This window comes from Setaria italica, chromosome I (assembly GCF_000263155.2).
Source record: "Setaria italica strain Yugu1 chromosome I, Setaria_italica_v2.0, whole genome shotgun sequence".
NCBI classification, from domain to species: Eukaryota; Viridiplantae; Streptophyta; class Magnoliopsida; order Poales; family Poaceae; genus Setaria; species Setaria italica.
The window spans coordinates 18,581,164-18,602,915 of NC_028450.1; positions in this window are offsets into that span (position 1 = coordinate 18,581,164).

Consider the following 21,752-nt stretch of genomic DNA (forward strand, 5'->3'; position numbering starts at 1 on the left):
TAGTTGGCTCCTTCCCGGTTAAGTCTTGTTGAGCTTAGTAGCTCAGCCTTGTTGTGGCTCCTGTTTTTCAGGTGAAGTTGCAGTTCCCGACCCCTCCCTCGTTGGCGCTTGGCCGCCCCAGCTTCCGCCAGGCTGGACGGTCGAGTGGGATCCCTCCTCGGACGGCGAGGAGAGGACTCAGTGATGTTCTGGCTGGCCTCGCCCGGACATCCGACCCCTACGAAGTCTTCCGCTAGCTTTCTCTGTTGATCTTTGTTTGTAAACCCTAATGTTGGATTTTGTGGTGGAACCAAAATGAGTAAAACTTGTTTAAAATCCTTGGACTCGTTGTATTCTCTGTAACCGCTCACCTTCGTGTGGGTTTGCTGAACTTGATCCTGTTTAAGTGGTTAAATCGGATGAAGTCCGACGGCGCTTTGTGTTAGCTCAAGTTAATCAGGAGTGTCGCATGTTAGGCGGCTAAACTCTGATTAATCAAGCGAATCCGAGGTGGTTCCGCCACATTGCCCCTCTTTTTAAAGCTAGGCTTGTTCTGTATAGCCATCACATGGCTGGTACTAGCGCTTTTCTTGATGTTAGCCTATGCTGTTTTAAGCATGCCACACAGCTCATTCAGACCCTCCTCCGTCCGATGCATATGGTAGTTTGAGATGAAGTTCCCATAGCTAGGTGGAAGAGACGAAAGAATGAAATCAGTGGCCAACTCTTGGCCCAGTGGGAAGCTCAACTTCTCCGACCGTTGAGTGTAACCAACCATCTTGATTACGTGTGGTCCTACTGCTGCGCCTTCTGCTAGCTTGCTCTCAACAAAGGCCTCAGACACATTGAACCCTTCAGTCCTGGCCTGTGTTTGGAACATGTCTCTAAGCGCCACGATCATATCATGCGCCTCATGGTTTGTTTCGAACTGCATCTGCAGCTCGGGTTCCATGCTAGCAATTATAAGGCAGCTTACTTCAAGGTTAGCATCACATGCTTTCTTGTAAGCATTCTTAGCAGCAGTGGGTGCATCATCAGCAGGTTCTTCTGGTAGTGGGTTGTCTAGAACATCTTCCTTTTTCTCAGCCCTGAGAACAATTCTTAGGTTACGGATCCAATCCGAGTAATTTGTTCCATTCAACTTGTCCTTCTCAAGGACCGAACGCAAAGCAAACGGTGTAGTGCTGCTAGGTGCCATTTAATCTACAACAAAGTAATGCAAAATACACTAAGACAAACGTATCCATGATAGAGCAAATCATATTAAACTATTTTAACATAATCTACTCCCACTAAAATCAATATCCCTCTATTGAAACTTAGTGATTCAGGATCCACAACTAACAAGTCTACTAGTGAGCTTTAGCATCACCGCTAGCAAACAAGGTAGATCGGTAAGCAACTTTTGCTAATCACATCAGATATGACTCCTGTTGTGGGGTGACATCTCTATGTCTTGGCGCCCAACCTTTATGCCCCAAGGTCCTTAACCGTTAAGATAACCTTGTTAAGCAAACCAACCCTTATGCGGGTAAGTGTCCAACACAAACCCGTCTAGTCAAGGAAAACTAGTGGTACCCTAATTTCATAGACCCACCACTAATTGTACAAGACATGGGATGGTGCAAGTTTTAGTTGGGAGGGCATACTAACTTAAACTTTGTGAGGGATCATTCTACTTCTAACATCACAGCATGCAGAAAGTAAAACATAAACAGAATAGCATTCACACAGTTGTGACACAGTATGGCCCGTTTTCATATGGTGATCTCCATCTCCATAGAACCTGTTCACCATGGTGATCCCCATCTCCATGTTCCATGTGCACCATCCTCCTGGTGATGAGTCCTCCAAGAACTAGAACATGCTATTACGTCTAACAGCTAGTAAAGAAGCTAGTAATGAAGATTACATAGTTGCTTAGATCATCACAGATTGGTACGCAGACCATTAAATACAATAAAGTGACAACACATATGGCTCCTACCGTGTTGCCGTACACGCGACACGCAGGTCACGAATGAGTTACACACATGCATCATATACACAAAGGGCCATACTGATCGCAAGATACATACATCCTGCAAAATAGAGTTAAGCGTCCTAACGTTCCAAACTTCGGATGCCCGAAACTCTATCTTCCAAGCCGAATTTGGGAAATCTAATTTCGCCAAAAATGGCAAAGCCATTGAATTTCATGTGTAACTTTTTCCGTAGATCAATTTTTATATAAAATTCGCCCCAATCCGAGATCGTACCGAAAAGTTACGGCTGATTTACCGAAGCATACGCATACGGCAAAAATCCCGACCCCGGTAGTAGATCCCATCTACTTTTGCACATCTAATGCGCCTGGCGTATGACCCTAGATTTCGATTCGACCAATCATATTGATCTTCGCTCACTCCAACTAGATTTACGTGTATCACTTAACTCCGATGGCGGAAACCGACCGGTAGGAGTATGTCGTTACACTACCATTGCAGCAAGAGCACGAAACCAGGACATAGATCAAACTGAAAACTCGCATATCTCCATATGCACACATCCCGAATCCAATACTAAACAGCTACGGCTTTGATACCACTGTTGGGATACGAGGTAGGCTACACTAGCGCAAATCAAAATTTCTACCGCGTAAACCAGGAAGAACTGCCGTATAAGGATCACGGGATTACCACTCGACGCACTACTGGTGCGGAAGATGTAGATTTGCATCGATGCAGCGAAGACGATTAACGTAGTTGTACGTAGTCGATCAACGTAGTCATACGTAGTCGATCACGCCAACGTCCAGCAGCTCCTCAGCAGCTCGTCCACGTGCAGCAAGATCGCCCTCGTGCCGCGGCTCGTCGTGGCTCGTCGGCGGCTCTTCGGCGGCTCGTTGTGGCTCGTCGGCGGCTCATCCAAGTGCTGCAGGCGCAACACCTCCAAGATATCCACACGTGCAGGGAGGAAGCGTCGCAAGCCGGACTGCTATATCCGCGAGTTGCAACAGGTGAGGGCGTGGGAGGCGCGACAGATGTGTTTCGCCAAAAGGTGTAAACCCTAGGGCGCCCCCACCCCTCTATTTATAGAGGTTCCTGACGGGCCTCTGGGTCCAAGGCCCATTAGTACTTCTAAACCTAATCCAACTCGGATCAGATCCGAATTGGGCTTCCAGCCCCTTAAGTGTGTGACCCTATGGGTTCGGATACGTATAGACATGGCCCGAGTGCTCCTACTCGTTCCAATAGTCGGTAGCGGCCTCTAGCAAGACGTGCCAACTCCTATACGCACACGAAGATCATATCAGACGAACCATCACAACATAATATACATGCTATTCACGATATTTGGTCTAGCTTCAAGCCGACCGCTCTTTCTCGATCCTGTGATTCGGAATCTCTTTGTAGGTTAACTCTTAACCGTACGTAGCATGGCCATGCATTTTCTGATCCTATCACTCGAGGGGCCCAGAGATATCACTCTCAATCAGAGAGGGACAAATCCCATCTTGATTGACCATGTCTCATAGCATGCTTCTTGACAGACCCGAAAGCTACCTTTATAAGTACTCTGTTACGGCGTAGCGTTTGATAGCCCCTAAGTAGGTCGATCCACATCTAGAATACATGCGACAATCTCAGGTCTAAGGACAAAGCGTATATGCTGTTTAAAGAGAGAACTACTTCTCGCGTTGGGTCAGTCCTAGCACATGTCTCACCATGTGTCCACATTATTAGTTCAACATCTCCATGTCCATGACTTGTGAAACATAGTCATCAACTAATACATGTGCTAGTCTAATATTCATGTGTGTCCGCACATGAACTCCGACTAGGGACAATTTTAGAATAACCATACAAGTAAAGAGTTTCACATACAATTCACATAATTGTAAATCAATTCAAGTAGCCTTTAATGGATATTCAATGAACACAATATACAAATCATGGATACAAATGGAATATCATCATCTCTATGATTGCGTCTAGGGCATACCTCCAACATTCCGCGCCCCTGACTACAACCACCTGTGGCTACCTTGCGGATGGTGCGACGTCGGAGAGGCACCTGATCGGTGATTTTAATTTGTTCCACCAACTCCGAATCATCGAAGGATGTGTCCTCCATTGCTTGAGGAGACAACGAATCGCTTGTTTCCAAATCTGTCAGCCCTAGAGCTTTCTCCTCTTCATTAGAGGATGTGACGTACGCCGTCGCTCTAGGAGATGATGGAGCCATGATGGAGAGGAAGAGGCGTGCTACTAGACCGAGGGTTTTTTGGTGGTTGTAAGAATAAAGAAGTAGCTTACTTGACAAGGTACGAGAATGGGATAATAATATACTCTGATGCTGCCCTTATGGACAACTGGCTCCCCACAAAGTAATGTAAAATCCTAAAGCGGTCCTCCAATCTCTCCATGAGTGCCACATCATCACGCTATTTCCAATACATTAATTTCATTTCATGGTTTCTTTAGACGTGTGGGTTCATTAGTGATAGAAATACATAATTTCATTCCACGGATTCAAATACATCATTTCATTTCAAATACATACAAGCCATAGCATTTAAACAAGTGGTACATTGTTACTAAGGAAGGTCTGGTATGGTAAACAATAGTTAAACAAGATGATCCGGTGAACACGAATAGACATATGCAGTTGTTAGTATTGTTACTCAGGAAGGTCCTTTTTGCAAAACATCACTACACTGGAACTTCACCAACTGGTTCCACTCGCTCATTATTACTCTATCTTGGAACTACAATCTCTGCCTCATCCATAACTTCCCCCTTCTCTATCTATTATGAGTCCTCCATTGTTCTTCCTCTACCTTCTTCTTTGACTGTCCAGTCAAGCTCTCCTCAAACTGAAGGGATACGAGGTAGGCTATGCTAGCGCGAAACAAAAATCTACCACGTAAACCCGGAAACTACTGTATATGGATCACGGGATTACCACTAGACGCGCAGATGCGGGAGCTGATGAAGCATGTCGGGGCAGTGTAGACGATCACACATTGACACAGTGTAGTCAAACACGTCCACGTCCAGCAGCTCGTCCATGTGCAGCGGCGTCCCCCTCGCACGGTGGCTCGTCAAGCTCCTCATTGGCTCATTAGGCTCTCGTGCGGTAGCTCGTCCAAGTGCTGCAGATGCAACTCCTCCAAGGTATCCACACGTGTGGGGAGGAAGCGTCGTAAGCCGGACTACTAGGTCCGTGACTGCAACAAGGCGAGGGCGTGGGAGGCGCGGCACCTGCTCATGCGAAAAGGGATGAAACCCTAAGCCGCCCCCACCCCTCAATATATATAGGGGTCCCTAACGGACATCTGGATCTGAGGCACATTAGTACTCCTAAACCTGGTTTAATTCGGATCAAGTCCTTATTAGGCTTCTATGTACTCATTGGTCCGCATACATCGGTATGTACGAGTTCCAACAAGTCTAATGCTCTCTTAGGAAAACCTGTGAAAGGCGCCTTGGTCATCTTGCCTAGCAAGCAAGCCTCATATGTCTCGTATGATTCAAAATCAAACAAAGTTAAAAGTCCATCAGAATGGAGCTTCTTTATGTGCTTTTCACTTATATGACCCAAACGACAATGCCACATGTAGGTAGGACTCAAATGACTAGGTCGAGGCCTTTTAGCACTTATGTTATAGGCAGGTGAATCGTCAAGATTTAAAACAAACTATCCATTAACCATGGATGCAAAAGCCATAAACATATTATTCTTAGAGATCAGACAACCATTGTTTTCACTAAAAAATGAATAACCATCCTTCATCAAGCATGAAGGAGACATAATGTTTCGACTTAAACTAGGAACAAAATAATAATTACTCCATAATAAATCTTGATGGGAGGTGGAGTTGCATCATCCTAACGGTCAACGCAACAACTCTTGCATTATTGCCCATGCGGAAATCAACTTCTCCTCTTTCCATGCTTCTACTTCTTACCAATCCCTGCATCGAATTGCAAATATGAGCAACCGATCCGGTATCAAATACCTAAGAATTAATAATTGTATCAGCGAGAAATATGTTGTGTATAACATTAATAATAAGCGTACCTAAGGTGGAAGTACTCTTACTTCCGCCATTCTTCAACGAAGCTAGGTACTGCTTGCAATTTCTCTTCTAATGACCAAGTTCTTGACAATAAAAGCACTCTTTGTCTTGAGCAGGTCCAGCTTTAACCTTGGGCGCTAGGTTTGGCTTGGAGACAGCCTTGCCCTTCTTCTTCCAAGAATTGCCCTTCTTCTTAAAGCTAGGCTTGTTCTGTATTGCCATCACATGGCTGCTACCAGCACTTTTCTTAATGTCAGCCTCTGCTGTTTTAAGCATGCCACACAGTTCATTCAGACCCTTCTCCATCCCATGCACACAGTAGTTTCAGATGAAGTTTCCATAGCTAGATGGAAGAGACGAAATAATGAAATCAGGGGCCAACTCTTGGCCTAGTGGGAAGCCTAGCTTCTCCAACCGTTGAGTGTAACCAACCATCTTGATTACGTGTGGTCCTACTGCGGCGCCTTCTACTAGCATGCTCTCAACAAAGGCCTTAGACACATTGAACCATTCAGTCCTGCCTTCTACTAGCATGATCATATCGTACGCCTCATGATTTGTTTCAAACTGCATCTGCAATTTGGGTTCCATGCAAGCAAGTATAAGGCAGCTTACTTCAAGATTAGCATCACATGCTTTCTTGTAAGCATTCTTAATGGCAATAGGTGCATCATTAGTAAGTTCTTCTAGTAATGGGGTGTCCAGAACATCTTCCTTTCTCTTAGCCCTGAGAACAATTCTCAGGTTACGGATCCAATCCGTATAGTTTGTCCCATTCAGCTTGTCCTTCTCAAGGACTGAACGCAAAGTAAACGGTGTGGTGTTGCTAGGTGCCATTTATCTACAACAAATAATAATGCAAAATACGAATATGAAAGTATCCATGATAGAGTAAATCACATTAAACTTTTAACATAATCTACTCCCACTAAAATCAATATCCCTCTATCGATACTTAGTGATTCAGGATCCACAACTAACAAGTCTACTACTGAGCTTTAGCATCACCACTAGCAAACAAGGTAGATCAGTAAGCAACTTCTTGCTAATCATATCACATATGACTCCAGTTGTTGGATGATATCTCCATGTCTCGGCGTCCAAGCTTTATTCCCCAAGGTCCTTAACCGTTAAGATAACCTTGTTAAGAGAACCAACCCTTATGCGTGTAAGTATCTAATACGAACCCATCTAGTTAAGGAAAACCAGTGGCACCCTAATTTCATAGACCCACCACCAATTGTACAAGACATGGGACAGTGCAAGTTTTAGTTGGGAGGGCATACTAACTTAAAATTTTCGAGGGATCATTCTAGTTCTAACATCACATCATGCAGGAGTAAAACAAAGAATAATATTCACACAGTTGTGACACAGTATGAGCTGATTTCTTATGGTGATCTCCATCTCCATAGAACCTGTTCACCATGATGATCTCCATCTTCATGATCCATGTGCGCCATCCTCCTAGTGATGGCTCCTCCAAGAACTAGTACAAGCTATTACATCTAATCAACTAGTAAAGAAGGTTACATAGTTGCTTGGATCATCACAGATTGACACGCAGGTAATTAATTACATTATTGTGACAATAGATATGGCTCTAGCCGTATTGATGTATGCATGACACGCAAGTCATGAATTAGTTATACACATGCATCACATACACAGGGGCCATACTGATCACAAAATCCTGCAAAACAGAGTTAGGCGTTCTAACGTTCCAAACTTCAACGTCCCGAAACTCCATCTTTCAAGCCAATTTTGGGAAATCTAATTTCGTCAAAAACAACAAAGTCATTGAATTTCATGTGTAACTTTTTCTGTAGATCAATTTTCATAGAAAATTCACCTCGATCCGAGATCATAGCGAAAAGTTATGGCCATTTTACCGAAACACATGATCTCGGTGAATAATCTGATCCAGTAGTTGATCCAATCGACTACTGCGCATCATATGCGTCTGGCATATGAACCTAGGTTTCGATTCGACCAATCACATTGATCTTCACTTGCTACAACTGGCATTACGTGTATCACTTAACTCCGATGGTGGAAATCCGACCGGTAGGAGTATGTCGTTACACGACCATTGCAGCAAGAACACGAAAACAGGCTATAGATCAATCTGAAAACCGCATATCACTATATGCACACATCCCAAACCCCTAACTAAACAGCATTAGCTCTGATACCACTTAAGGGATACGAGGTAGGCTATGTTAGCAAAAAATAAAAATCTACCGCGTAAACCAAGCAACTGTCGTATATGGATCACGGGATTACCACTAGACGCGCAGATGCGGAAGTTGATGAAGTGCGTCGGGCAGTGTAGACGATCACATGTTGACGCAGTGTAGTTGAACACATCCACATCCAGCAGCTCCTCAGCAGCTTGTCCACATGCAGCAACATCCTCCTCGCACGGCGGCTCGTGAAGCACGTCGGCTCGTCAGGCCTCGTGCGGTAGCTCGTCCAAGTGTTGCAGATGCAACACCTCCAAGGTATCCACATGTGCGGGAAGGAAGCGTCGCAAGCCGGACTGCTAGGTCCGCGAGTGCAATAAGGCGAGGGCGTGGGAGGCGCGGCTGCTACTCGTGCGAAAAGGGATGAAACCCTAAGCCGCCCCCACCCCTCAATATATATAGGGGTCCCTAACGGGCCTCTACGTCCGAGGACCATTAGTACTCCTAAACATGGTCCAATTCGGATCAAATCCTCATTAGGCTTCAAGCCCCTTAAGTGTGTGACCCTAAAAGTTCATATACGAATAGACATGGCACAAGTACTCCTACTCGCCAAATAGTTGGTAGCGGCCTCTAGCAAGACGTGCCAACTCCTATACGCACACGAAGATCATATCAGACGAACCATCACAACATCACGTACATGCTATTCCCTTTGCCTTATGATATTTGGTCTAGCTCCAAGCCAACCACTCTTTCTCGATGCTGTGATTCCGAATCTCTTTCTAGGTTAACTCTTAACCTCACGTATCATGACCATGCATTTCCGGATCCAATCACTCGAGGGGCCCAAAAATATCTCTCTCAAATAGAGATGGGCAAATTCCATCTTGACTGACCATGCCTTACAGCATGCTTCTTGACAAACCTAAAAGCTACCTTTATAACTACCCAGTTACGGTGTAGCGTTTGATAGCCCCTAAGTAAGTTGATCCACATCTTGAGTACATGCGACAATCTCAGGCCTAAGGACAAAGCGTACACGTTGTGTAAAGAGAGAACTATGTAACTCATGTTAGGTCAGTCCTAGCACATGTCTCTACGCGTGCCCACATTATTAGTTTGACATCTCCATGTCCATGACTTGTGAAACATAGTCATCAACTAATACATTTGCTAGTCTAATATTCATGTGTGTTCTCACATGAACTCCAACTAGGGACAACTTTTAGAATAACCATACGAGTAAAGAGTTTCACAAATAATTTACATAATTGCAAATCAATTCAAGTAGCCTTTAATGGATATTTAAGGAATACAATATAAAACATGGATACAATGGAATATCATCATTTCTATGATTGCATCTAGGGCATACCTCCAATACAAACATGGGTCCTTCCTGGGCAAATGTTAAGCCAGATTTTGTTGTGAGCATCGCAAATAAGATCAGTGATGCAAGAGATTTCATCAAGTTGAAAGCAGTCTATAAGAGTTGGAACTGCACTCGTTCAAGAAAGGCATGCCCATTTGATCCTTGGATTCTGAAATCCGAATATATCGGTGAATCTGGAGCAGTGACATTCACATCCATTGTGGATTACTGACTTTTTGAGGTCTCATTTCCAGCATTAGCTTGGAAAAGGCAAAGGCTGATTGGTTGCGGCGGATCTTGACCCCTTTGTTGCCATAGATGATATAGATGAGAGCATCATGTTCCTGTTGAATCCTTTGTCTCATCGGGAGCACATTATTCTTCCTCAATTTCCAGCATTGTGCCGTATGGATTCTCTCGATGCATGTATCTTGGGCTTGGAAACACCTACTAGTGCAGAGTCATTTCTTGTGTTAACCATTTGTGGCTCCTGAAATCTACTCCAGCACTAGGGTCATTGCCCATCTATATCTAGCATTTGGGAAGCCAATCCAACTGGACTACCATTCCCTCAGAAGATTTCTAGCGCAGTTCTCCTGAACCCATGCGGATCTACTTGGGGCATCATCTTCCAGCACCTGCTCAAGCCGTATGACTTTGGTTATCATGGGTTCTTGCCATGAGCAACTCTTCTCTACTCCAAGGTCAAGACCGATTGTTCTTTTGCTATTCGGGAGAAGAGGATGCACAACACCTAGAGCTGGGACATCAACGAGAGAGATGTTGAGGTGGTGGAATTTACTCTTGATTCATTCGTCAGTGACATTTGGCAGCCTATTCCTTAGGAGACAGCTCCAGAGTTCCAAAATAAGATCATGTTTGGACCTGGCAAGTGCATTGTTGTACAAGAGCATTTCATTTGTGGCTTGCCTAACTTGAAGGAAGATCATATTTACTTCCTGGGAACTTATTGGCATGATGAAGAGTCGCAATACTGGCTCTACGAGCAGGGACTAAGAAATATGGCAGGTGTCAACAATGATACTACGATTCGCATTACTCAGGTTCCTGAGAACTAGATTTGGTCATGAGGAACATGGCTGTTACCTAGCTATGAGTAGATCAATGATCTTTCATTTTGTAACAGTCGTGCCGCCTGTTGTATAATCAGACCACGCATTTGTATATATAGTACCAATATCTATATTATTAGTGTTCCTTAGTTATGAAGCATATCTGAATTCTGAATGGTAAATATGCTGGAATCAAATTAAAAGTAGATTAAACAAAAGCAGCAAAATCAGATGGCATGTCATAGCCATTCATCACTTCAAAGTGCACAACAGCAACAAGCAGCAAACATCACAACAACAACAAGTTTCATAAGATGGCATGTCACAGCACTTATTTTCAAGATCCACAATGACAACATCACGATCAGGAGGCCCCGATCTGTAGCTACCAATGACTCCAAGCACTTATAGAAGCTAGTAAAATACAAGAGTCTATCAATCCATAATACGATCCAAATTAAAAACTAACTACATCATGAAAGTCATTGTAACTTGAAATCAATGTTTAGTTTTGAAATTGGAATCTAGTATGTTCAAACCAGATCCTGAAATCAAGAAATTCCCTTCCCTAGGACAATAAGGTAAAGTAGCAGCACAAAATAGTGGACTAACCTGACCGAACTTCCTCCTCCCAGCTAGGATCATGTGCCATTCCCACCATGGGCCGTTGCAGATCTGTGCAGCGAAGCTAGCTCAAGTCTTTGCCATAGCCAACAGGAGCATGGTGCCGGCGAGTCTCTTGCAGTAGTGTACGCCGTGTCTAAAAAACATACATAGTTCATGTCTTAGTGCTAGTGCTATCTCAGCACTTTCAAGAGGTCAGAGGTTCGAGCCTTGATGTGGACACTCTTTTCTTTTTATTGTCCTTCCCTTTTTTCATCCCAGAGTAACATAACAGTGAATTTTGAATGGTAAATATGTTGGAGTCAAATTGAGAGTAGATTAAACCAAATCGGCATAGTCAGATGGCATGTCATAGCCATTCATCACTACAAAGTTCATAACCATCATTATTACTTATTATAATTTGCCAGATAGTACCATCAGCTACCAAAATCAAAGCACGATCCCACCTCTCAACCATCTACCTCGGTAATAACAACAAACATCATAGCAGCAACAAGCAACAAACATCACAACAGCAACAAGTTTCATAAGATGGTATGTCATAGCCATTCATCATTACAAAGTTCATAATCAACCTTAATAGCTATCATAATTTGCTAGATAGTATCATCAGCTACCAAAATATAAGCCGTTGCCCTACCTCTCAACCATCTACCTAGCAATAACACCAAACATCACATTATGCCTTATCATAGTCCCCTAATGACCTTATATATGTGGCCTACGGCAGCGATTGCTTGACCTTCTTCACCACATTGGTGGCCTAATCCAGGTGTCCCTTCATCTTCTGCAGCTCAGCAGCAGTCGCTTCAAGCTCCATGTTAGCCTTTTGTTGACAGTCGTTAAGTACCAAATATGACCGTCAATATACTCATGAATAAAGGAGGATTGACATTTCTTACACACATATTTGCTTTCGAATAATGTAGTTCCACTTGTCCTTGGAGAATAATTAGTTGCAGGTGAATAGGCACAAAAGGATGGAGAAAGCACCCTCTATGGATCCAAGAAATATGTTTCTAGCCAACGGGAGGTCGCCACATGTGCATCCCATATGGATTGAAGGGCCCATAAAGTACCACAACCGCCTTAATCCACTGGATAACGCTCACAACCGCCATTGAGACCACATGTCAGACTACCATGCAAAGGCGGTTGTGAGAGAGGCCACCAGGGGTTTGGCAAAACCCTTGGATCGGTCGAACCACCTTTGGCTCCCCTCATGATCAACTTCCATGTAGCGACTGGTGGTGACTCCCCTACGTCGGTTATAACATATTCCCGAAAGATCCCCTACCAGAACTGCGTCTTGGAGCCTATAAATATGAGGGGAGGGGCTTCATTTTAGGACACACACACACAACTAGTGAATCACTTTCTCCCTCTTAGTTTCCAAGTTAGTAGAGTTAGGCTAGAGTAGCTCTACTTTAGGTTCCAGGTCTCCTTGGAGTCTAGGGTATGGCTCTTGTATCTTTCATTCCTAGGTTGACTTTATTCTATTCAAAGCATCTTCTTTATATAGTGTTGTATTTGGTTCTCATTTGCATGTGTTAGATATATACCCTTGCTATGTTGATGTGCTAGGCTTATACACTTACAAGCTAGTCGTGTACCCTTGCTATCTTAGTATAGACTTATATACATCCATGTATGCCTTGAGACCATCCTACATGTTATATTCTGTGTGCATATATATCTTGTATAGCTTAGTTGATCTATGCTACTGTCGGGGATAGATGTAACAACTCTACTTAAACTAAACTTGGCTAAGCTGAAATAGGAGGCTTAGACACTAATCTAGCACGTGAAAAGTCCTTTTTACCCTTAAGAGCTTAAGTTTGGAGTCAATTCAAAACTTGAAATTTTGTATAGAAACCTAAAGTTTTGCTAAACTAAAAGTTGTATAGTTTTACATTTCTAACAACTTTCCTTATTAGGACTTTGTTGATGCCAGATTTTGACACGTATTTGGAATCGACATCAAAGAAGAAGAAAGGCGGCCAGTGTGGCAGCTAGAAGCTACAGTTGGGAATCGACCGATTGAGCTACAGTGTTTCGGCCGATTGGCAGAGGGAGTTGATAGAGGTTGGCCGATTGGGAGTCGGGATGGTTTGGCCGGAATGGGCCTGAGGTGGGCCAAGATGAAGATTAGCTGAAGAAGGAGATTGGCCCGTGGGAAAGTAATAACCAACTCAAATACAAGTTGTGTTTGTAAATATTTATTATTGTTTAAAATTAGATATAGATTCTAATCGGTTAGGAAATCTGTTGTGGCACGGTAGAAATAGCTGCCTCGTGAGGCTTGTAAACAACAACATTAATCAAATATAACAAATCGAGTTATTCCTCGCACTTTACTTTCAAGTCGGCGACTTCGCCAAAAATCTTTTCTTTTCATGAGTTCATACAGGTTGGCAGGGCTGCATCGACACGATCTCTAGCCGATTTGTAAGTTCCGCTTATCGAGTAATATCTAAGCTTTAACTACGGGCGCATCGTTGTTGTTTCATTTAGATTTATTCACTAGTAATCAATATTAACTAGAATTATAGGTTTTATCTATTGCTCTAGTTTTATCACTAGTTATCCAACTTAAGATTCAAACTGTCGGCTTCATTACTGTTATCCTTATTTATTGTCATATAGCCGATGATATCTATTTCAAGTGTTGCATCTGTAGCGTTGTTTAAATTGCTCTAGTAGTTTCTTTACAATCGCTACGTGATCATCGGCTGTTCTATAGCCAGTCATCTCTACAGTAAATTGGCCAATTTGCTGATACGCTTTTCAAGGTAGATCAGAACTTTAGCCGATCGAAGCCCCTAGAATTTAATCATTTTCTTTCCTTGACAATCAACAGGTCAGATTGACTGGCACGCCACGCGAACTGCACAAGGGCAATAACCCAAACAGGAGTTAAGCAGATTCTCCCGGGTCGTGTGTCTGACGTTGAGGGTCATCGGCCGATTTTCAGCGCCAACACACTTTTGGCACGCCTAGTGGGACAAAACAAGATCCAACATGTCGAAGGCTGCTGAGATCTCTAAAGATAAGATCATCGAAGTTACTAAAGCAAATCTTAAGGATGACCAGAAGGAAGAAGTGGCAAGGGCTCTAGAACAATACAGGAAGACATGCCTACAATCTTTCGGTCGTACCAGAAGCGGCGAGACTGTCAAGAAAGCTCCTCTCCGAACTCCCTGCCATATCACCATCACCGAGGACTCAAGGAAGATGTCTGAGATGATTCAGTAGTCCGTTTATCAGGCTATGATTGACCAGTCCACAGTGATGACTAACACTGTGTACAACGCCGTCATCAGCTCATTGGTCAGCGGCGCAGCTCAGGGGTATCAGGGACCAGCTTATGCCCCTCCCATCGTGGCACCAATCAGAGGATTCTCCGCGGTGCCAAACGCATCTCACTTAGCTCCTCAGCCGATACAGATGCAAAGTGGAGGGTACAACGCTTCAGCACCCCTGGGATACAACGGTGCGACACTCTATCAAGTGTCGTTTCATTTTGCAGCAATTCCCCCTGCACAACTGCCATTTTTAAACTCGGCGCCGTGGGAGGCGACAACAACGCCTGCCGGTCTAGACCAGTCAACTAGTTATGGAAAATCTCTAGCCCAGGCATTATTCCAATCAGCCACTCGGCCGACAGCCCCACAATACTAGCCAACTACCCCAGAGACCGGCAGGGGGGCAGGCGCTCCTGAACCACTCAGAACTACAACGCCATTAATATTGTACGATGATGCGGCAGATGCACCATGATAGGCTGACCCTATGCGACAGCAGCTATCAGCTCCTCAGCCGACTGCCCAGCCACAAGATCTGCAACACACTCCAGTCTATCACCCGATCATGGTACTGCAAGTCCAACAGCATGTGCCAATTCCTCAGCTGGTCGTACATCAGCAGCAGCAGCATCAGCAGCAGGCGGACTGGACCACGAAGATAGTGGAGGTAATCCAGGATCAGTTTGGGTTAAAACCAAAAGTACAGACTTACACGTACAAGACACCATACCCACCTTCTTATGACCTGTTGCCGTTCTCTCATCGGTACAAAGTCCCTGACTTCACCAAGTTCTCAGGCCTGGATGACATGTCGATAATGGAGCACGTTAACAGATTCATCATCCAGTGTAGAGAGGCTACTACACAAGATGCTCTGAGGGTGCACCTGTTCTCGTCATCCCTATCCGGATCAGCCTTCAAGTGATTTTACTACACTGCCGCCCAACTCCATTGTTACCTGGGCCATTTTAGAAAAGCAATTCCATAAGTACTTCTATACGGGGGTCCACAAGATGAAACTTTCAGACCTAACTAGCCTCAAGCAAAGAAGTGACGAGTCAGTGACCAGCTACACACAGAGGTTCAGGGAAGTTAGGAACAAGTGCTACACCCTGGTCTTGACTGACGTCCAACTGGCCGACATCAAATAGAAGTACGCCTCCCAGAAGTTCGAAAGCTTGAGCCAAATCGTTCATCGGCTGTCCGGCCAGGAAATATGCCCCTTCGACCAATGGAGGAACTTTCAGAAAAAGGTGGCGTATGTAGAAGAGTCCAAATCGGAAGAGGAGGCAGAAATCGGCCTAGTAGAGGGGGTAAAAGGGAAAAAGCCAATATTGTGCCCATTTGGCAAAAAGGAACCAGAGACATTTGGATTCGACACATCCAAGGCTGACAAAATTTTGACTTGCTGCTTTAGGAGGGGCAGATCAAACTCTCACCTTACAATACGATTCCATCGGCCGAGCAGCTCAAAAATATGAAATATTGCAAGTGGCACAATGCCACATCTCATGACACCAATGAAGGCAAGATCTTCTGTCAACAAATACAGTCAGCCATTGAGCAAGAAAGACTAAAGTTCAAAGTCTCGGTGAAGCCAGCAAAGCCGATGAAGATCGATCAGCACCCCTTCCCTGCTAACATGGTCGACGTGGGGAAAAACATGCTCCAAACAAAGGTGCTGACGTCATAATCAGCTAGAAGGAGCAGCACCGTGAACCCCAGAAATCAGGCTTTGGCTGAGGATGCCAAAGGAAAAGGATGGATGGAAGTAAAAGGCGAAGGATGAGAAAGACCGTGATGACCGGTCACCTCCCAGGACTTACTCAGCAAGTACCAGTGGCAGCAGGAGGACTCAAGACGTCGCACGGAGACGATGCGCTGACATGAGGATCACTGGGAGAATAACCTCAAATTACCGTCGACCGATAACTGCCCTGAGTGCAACGGTCAATATCGTACCAGCCGCCCGTTCAAGAGATCACGCTCCAAGGATCGAGGACTAGAGCCGATCAGTAGAAACAAGCACGAACAAGAAGATTGGCGCATTTCAGTGCGTGATCGGCTAGGGGGATGAGCTGACCAGCATAATCGGCTGGGGGATAGGACCAGCGCACATGATCGGTTGGGAGAAATGGCCGACGCAAGAGTCTTATATGAGAACCCCCTGGGGCTATTGCCAGACTAGGAGCGTGCAAAACTGCCTAGCAAACCGGTAAACCCCAGATGGTGCCTAGACGGCTTGACTAAGTCCCAGAAATGGAGAGTCCAGTGTTTACACCAATGGGAGCAGCAAGAAGAAGAACAAAGGCAAGCGGTGGATAAGAAAGGGGAAAGGTCTCGAGTTTGGCACCCTAGAAGAAAAACCGATGAAGGAGACAACGATCATGATTCGGCAGCTGACGTCAGCATGGTGTTCATCTTGCCGATGGAGTTCATGGCTCCCTCCGACCGAGTCGACGCGGTAGAGATAGAGGGACAGATGACACAGTTGGCTTTGGAGCCAATGACCACCACTTTTAAGAAACCCGATGATGAAAAACGCCAGCATCTCAAGGCCCTGTTCCTTAAAGGACACGTCAACGGACGACCAGTCACTAAGATGCTAGTGGATGGAGGCGCTATTGTGAACATCATGCCGTATGCTATGTTTCGCAAACTGGGGAAATGAGAAGAAGATCTAACTAAGATGGACATTATGCTCAAGGATTTCGAAGGCAACGTATCTCCGGCCTGAGGGGCACTCTGCGTCGACCTCACCATCAGAAGTAAGACCCTACCCACCACTTTCTTTGTTATTAATGGCAAAAGATCCTACAATATGTTGCTCAGGCGGGATTGGATCTATGCAAACTGCTGCATCCCATCTACAATGCACCAATGCCTCGTCGAGTGGGTCGGCAACACCATCGAAGTAGTCACCGCCGATTTCGCCTACAGCGTTGCCGCAGCTGACGCGCAACAGTGGAGCTGCGAACATGTTAGATGCATATCTGGCAGAACTTGGGGCACTGATTTCCTGAAGGTGTCCGATTTCGGTCTACAGCCGATCCGAGCAATCGGCTCTGAAGAATCAAATTAAATGGATCAGTTTGACCGAGAAGATGGGAAGCTTGGGCATGGGTTTATGTCGGCCAATTGGCTAGAGATGGTGGACCTTGGGGACAACAGCAAACCAAGGCCGACGTATATTAGTGCTAAGTTAGACCCCAAGTATAAGCGTGAGTTAACAAGCTTGTTAAGGGAATTTAAAGATTTTTTTGCTTGGGAGTATCATGAGATGCCTGGTCTAGACTGATCCATTATCGAACACCGGTGGCCTATAAAACCAGGGTATCGGCCATATCAGCAGCCTGCATGACGGTGTAACCCTAAAATTCTACCTGATATAAAGGCCGAGATTACAAGATTGATTGAGGCAGGGTTTATTCGGCAGTGTCGCTATGTCGAGTGGATTTCCAATATTGTGGCTGTATATAAGAAAAATGGAAAGCTACGCGCGTGCATTGACTTCTGAAATCTTAATCAGGCTACACCGATGGATGGGTATCCGATGCCAATGACTGATGTTTTAATAGATGCGGCCGCAGGACACAAGGTTATCAGCTTCATGGATGGTAATGCTGGATGTAATCAGATATTAATGGCTGAGGAAGATATTTCAAAGACGGCCTTCAGATGCCCAGGCCATCTCGGTTTGTTTGAGTGGGTGGTGATGACTTTTGGTTTGAAAAATGCTGGAGCTACATATCAGCGGGCTATGTATTATATATTCCACAAGCTTATTGGTGTCCTAGTGGAGATCTACATCGATGGCGTTGTGGTCAAGTCAAAGGGACACCAAGAGCATCTAGCCGATTTGTGAAAGGTGTTGGAATGCACAAGGAAGCACGGGTTTAAAATGAATCCTAACAAATATGCCTTTGGCATTTCAGCTGGCCAGTTCTTGGGTTTCATGGTCCACGAGTGCAGCATCGAGATCAATCAGAAGATTATAGCTGCCATCAACAAGGTTGTGGCCCCACAAGACAAGACTGAGCTACAATCCTTAATCGGCAAGGTTAACTTCATCCGGCGGTTCATATCTAACTTGTCCGGGCGTATTCAAGCTTTCACCCCTTTGTTGAAATTGAAGCCCGATCAAGAATTTGTCTGGGGTGTGGAACAGCAGAAAGCGTTGGACAACATCAAACAATACTTGATCTCACCTCCGGTATTGGTCCTTCCACAAGCTAATAAGCCATTCAGACTGTACCTATCAGCCGATGAACGGGCTATCGGATCAGCGCTGGTCCAGGAGTTTGAGGGGAAAGAAAGAGTAATCTATTACGTCAGCAGAAGACTTCTAGACGCCGAAACCAGATATCCTCCAGTGGAACAGCTATGCCTTTGTTTATATTTTTCTTGTACCAAACTCAAGCACTACGTGTTATCGGCAGAGTGCGTAGTTGTGTGCAAAGATGATGTGATCAAGTATATGTTATTACTATCGATTTTGAAAGGAAGGATTGGAAAGTGGATTCTGGCTTTCTCGGAATTCGACCTGATGTACGAATTGGCCAAAGCCGTTAAGGGTTAAGTAATGGCCAATTTTGTGGCTCAGCACTATGGACCAGAGGTTGCCATTGTCGAGCCATCTCCGTGGACACTATACTTCGATGGGTCTTCGTGTGAGGCTGAATCAAGAATCGGCATCATCCTCATATCGCCTCGGGGGGGCAAGTTTTGATTTCTCTCTGCCAATTGAAGCGTCTGCCACTAATAATGAGGCGGAATACCAAATTGTTCTAAAAGGGATTCAATTATTGAGGGAGGTCAAAGTCAATGCGGTGGAAATTTTTGGGGATTCCATGCTCATTGTGGATCAATTAACCGGGAAATCTGAATGCAAGGATGATATCTTGAGGATCTACTACGAAGATTGACTCCAATTACTGAAGGAGTTCAAGTCCGCAATTATTGAGCATATTCCCAAGGGTTACAACTAAGAAGCTAATAGGCTTGCCCAACATGCTTTTGGGTATCGGCCAATTCAAGGAGCCATGACTCTGGAGCTTGCGGCCGACGATTGGAGGAAGGAGATCGCCGATTACTTAAAAGATCCGTCCAAGAAAGTTGACCGGCGAGTACTACTTGAAGATGACTTGTTTTACCGGACGATTGATGGAGTGCAACTCAAATGCCTTGGGTTAGAAGAAACAAAGATTCTGATGGAAGAGATTCACGAAGGCGTATGCGGGGCCCATCAATCGGCCTACAAGATGAAGTCGATGATTTGAAACAATGGTTATTATTGGCCGATGATTCTTGAGGATTGCTTTAAATATTATAAAGGATGTCAGGATTGTCAGAGATTCGGCAACGTGCAACGAGCCCCAGCTTCGGCTATGAACCCAATAATTAAGCCGTGGCCTTTTAGAGGTTGGGGAATTGATCTCATCGGACAAATTTATCCTCCATCAAGCAAACGGCACAAGTTTATATTGGTGGCTACTAATTACTTTACCAAATGGGTGGAGGCAGTCCCCCTGAAAACTGTGACATCGGCCATCATGATTGAATTCGTAAGGGAGCACATTATCTATCCGTTTGGTATTCCTCAGACCATTACAACTGATCAGGGCACAATGTTTACTTTAGGAGAGTTTAAGCAGTTCACCACCAACATGGGGATTAAGTTGTTAAATTCTTCTCTGTATTATGCTCAGGCTAATGGTCAGGTTGAATCGTCCAATAAAGGGATAATCAAGTTGATCAGGAGGAAGATAGAGGAGCAACCAAAGAGATGGCACACGACTTTGAGAAAGTCTTTGTGGGCCTACAGGATGGCCTGTCATGGCGCTACTAAGGTATCTCCTTAGGTGGTACTACCTTGGGAATTGAGGACTGGGTCTAGACACACGTCACTTCAACATCAGTTGACAGCTGACGATTATTCTCTCCTCATGAAAGGGGAGCTGGACAATTTGGCGGGTCAGTGATTGAGGGCCTTGATCAGCATTGAGGAAAATAAGAAAAGAGTTGCCAAGTGGTATGACAAGAAGGTCAAGGTCAAACTGTTCTCCCAAGGGGATTTGGTATGGAATTTGTCCTGCCGATAGGGTCTAAGGATCCCAAATACGGCAAGTGGTCACTTACTTGGGAAGGGCCATATAAAATCAGTCGATGTGCGCCGGGAAATGCATACATATTAGAGACCATTGAAGGAGAAGAATTTACAAGGGCCTTAAATGGGAGATATTTGAAGAGATACTATCCCAGCATATTGGTAGACGTGTAGCCGATGATATAGCGTGTCAGGTCGTTGTGGCCGATTCCTATTGACTCATGTTTATATAGCCGATGCAGGGGGGCATTGCCTTGAGGACGAAACCTCTGATCAAATAGGTCGATTATTATTCGGTATGGTGATTGGACACAGGGCCAACATAGTACAAGTCGCCCTTAGACCAAAAAGTACCAATACATCCATTGAGTTACAACATGATTAACTATGTTTCAACTGGGCTTTGCTTGTATTGATCTCTCTTTGGATCCGGCCTAATTCTATTAAGAGACGGGTGCTCTTTTCCTCCATATCCGCCATGGCGTCTTCAAGAACAATCTGATGGGGTAACTCATGACTCCTTTCAATTGGCGGCTGAGGTGGCTTCCTAGAGCTGTTGGCTTCAATGTGGTCCACAATCTTCTTGATGTGGGCGGGGAGATGGTCTTTAAGTTCTTCTCGGTGGGCTTCGATCAAATCTTTATCCGCCTGCGTTAGCGGTTCCTCAGAGTGCATGATCTCAATAGCCCGCTCGAGGCCAGGGCTGAGCTGGGTTGGCTGAAACAACAGTTGATAGTCAGTCATCGGCAAGAATCTATCGAGGAGCACAAGGGTGATTTCATACCTGATTGACGGAGGAAGAGGAAGACATCTTGGTGCCTGATTGGGAATCTGAGAGCGATTGAGCAAAGGGTAGAAGGATGGACGAAATGCGAGTGCCTCTGGAAGAGACATGGAGACCTCATATTTATAGGAAGAAAAGATGAGGGACAAAGGTTAGTAAAGGCATCCATTCAAAACAAATGACCGTTGGGCTAAAAAGCTGCAAAGGAGAAATGTTCAAATTCGTATTCACACGGCAATGGCAAAAGGGCATT